The following is a 2,692-nucleotide window of genomic DNA, read 5'->3' as shown; positions in this document are numbered from 1 at the left end:
GCAACGCAAATATTAAGGTTAAGAGGCTGAGCTCGTAGATGATGATAAAATAACATAGTTATGTATAATATATTACATTTCTGACTGTATATCCATGTAATTATTACACACTGTAGCTTTAAGAAGAAAATGTGATTTGACTGAGATCTCCTGTTTTCATCACACCTAGGCCCATTGTTACAAATATGCCTCAATATGCTCTAATATACCTACATTGTTACGCAACCTAAAATGCCTTACACTTTTAAAACAAATGTTACTCGTTACTCTACACATCATCTAAAGATGTTGAAATGTCTGAAAGGTTGGACACAGGTGAGAGCGTATTGGGAGATGTAGACAGAGACCAACAAGACCTTCTTCATCCTTGGACCTATCTTAAAGAATTTTTCAAAATAGTCGAAAAATTTAGCTTTCAATTTATAAAGAGGCATCTGGTTGTTTGTCTTTAAAGGTTACTTTATACTTTTAAACTGTATATTCTTTGGAGCACATGTATTTCACTTGAGTAAAGAGGTCAAGTTGATACTTCAACTTTTACCAGAGTGCTTTTAAACTGCAGTATCTATACTTCTACTTAAGGAACAAATGTGTGTACTTTTGACACCACTGCTTATGACTCGTTTGAATGAAAAAGGGGAATCATCTATTCTGTTTCAGACTTAAGCAAAAGTAATTTTCACTCATAAATAGTATAATGAAAAAGCAAAAAAACAGACACCTACAATAAATATTCTGTATCACTGAGTTTAACAAAACAGTTGGGTGTAATACCTAGAGGTCAGAGCAGGGAGAAAATTCTTCTGGTCACTTGGATTGGATCCTACCCACTACGAAAAGATACAATGGAAGATACAAGGGAGAACTATGCTTCATTGCTATTCGAAATAACAATTCAGTGTTATTCCATACTACAGAGGAACCTACACAATTACATTTTTCAAGTGGACTATAAGACTGGAGCATAGTGATAGCACTCTGACGTTTTCGCATTTTGTTCATTCCATTTTCATCGGGGATGTAGCTCAGTGGTAGAGCGCATGCTTCGCATGTATGAGGTCCTGGGTTCAATCCCCAGCATCTCCATGACTTTAATATCCATACATTCCTCTGATCATTATAGTGACTCCTGATTCATAGTAAACATTAAATGTGAATGTAACAAAGGTTATCTGAGATTGCATGTGAAATTGTGCCACATAATAAATGCTGCAATTTAGCAGCAGAACCACAGATGTTGGATATCATACAATAAAATGTTTCCTATTCTGTGCAAATGATAGCACCCATGGTTTCTTACATATGTAGAAACAATGTACATATGTAGTAACAATAATTCCTCAATAAAAGTCATTTAACCCATGGACGCCCATTGTTACAAATATGCCTCAAACCCTTTGTATTATGTACACAGCAAGGATAGCATGTGCAATCCCTCAATGGCAGTAATTACACACTCATTGTGAACCAAGGAAGCTTCAGAAAGCTCCTGTTTTCATAACACCTAGTCCCTAATCATTAGGGCCTAATAGTTTACCATTAAGTATTATAAATGTTGTCACAAACTTGTAATATACCTACATTGTTACTCAACCAAAAATTCCTTACAATTTTATAACAAACGTTATCCGTTACTATTGGCTTCGGTTCAATGTATATAAATAGTTATTTCAGGTCATGTGCGCCATCCAACTCAGATCATTGGCGCCATCCACATCTAGTGAAAACCACTGTGATTGGATAAGTCATATAACGCAAACACTCATTGGTTAGCTAAAGGAAGTCATTAGAAGCAAGCTGGTGTTCTTCAAACTGCAAACGTGAATTGTCTATGCCATGCTACAATGTGGGATTCAGAAAAAGATGGTGAAATGTCTGAAAGGTCGGACACTGGCGAGAGCGTATCGGGAGATGGAGACAGAGACCAACAAGACCTCCTTCATCCTAGGACCTATCTCAAATAATTTTTCAAAATAGTGGAAAAATTTAGCTTTCAATTTATAAAGACTTAAGTAAAAGTCATTTTCACTCATAAATAGTATAATGAAAAATAAAAAAAATGTAGACCTGGAATAAGTATTCTGTATCACTGAGTTTAACAAAACAGTTGGGTGTAATACCTAGAGGTCAGAGCAGGGAGAAAATTCTTCTGGTCACATGAATCGGATCCTACCCACTACGAAGAGATACAATGGAAGATACAAGGGAGATCTCTGTTTCATTGCTATTCCAAATAACAATTCAGTGTTATTCCATGCTAGGGGAACCTACACAATTATATGTTACCAGTTGACTATAAGACCAGAGCATAGTGATAGCACTCTTTGCTTTTCAGATTTTGTTAAAACCAATTTCATGGGGGATGTAGCTCAGTGGTAGAGCGCATGCTTCGCATGTATGAGGTCCTGGGTTCAATCCCCAGCATCTCCATGATTTTAATATCCATACATTCCTCTGATCAGTGCAGTGACTCCTGATTCATAGTAATCATTAGAAATAATGTGAATTAAGAGGCAAATGTGATTTGACTGACATTGCATGTAAAATAAATTGTGTCATGAAATAAATGTTGCAAATTGGCAGCAGAACCACAAATGACAGTTATCATGCAAACAATGTTTCCTATTCTTCCTTGCAAATGACAGAACCCATAGTTTCATACATATGTAGAACTTTCTTAATGCTTTAACAT

The 2,692-nt window shown here is 35.9% G+C and overlaps 2 non-coding genes across 2 annotated transcripts; both read left to right on the top strand.

Annotated features, from left to right (window-relative positions):
* Nucleotides 1-1,014: 1,014 nt before the first annotated feature.
* On the top strand, nucleotides 1,015-1,086 carry trnaa-cgc. Its single transcript has one exon. It is a non-coding gene; the product is annotated as a tRNA-Ala (tRNA).
* Nucleotides 1,087-2,358: 1,272 nt separating this feature from the next.
* Nucleotides 2,359-2,430, top strand: trnaa-cgc. Its single transcript has one exon. It is a non-coding gene; the product is annotated as a tRNA-Ala (tRNA).
* The last annotated feature ends 262 nt before the right edge of the window (nucleotides 2,431-2,692 follow it).

This window comes from Cyprinodon variegatus, unplaced genomic scaffold (assembly GCF_000732505.1).
Source record: "Cyprinodon variegatus isolate N-32 unplaced genomic scaffold, C_variegatus-1.0 Scaffold767, whole genome shotgun sequence".
NCBI lineage: Eukaryota > Metazoa > Chordata > Actinopteri > Cyprinodontiformes > Cyprinodontidae > Cyprinodon > Cyprinodon variegatus.
This window is presented reverse-complemented; position numbering and strand designations above follow the sequence as displayed.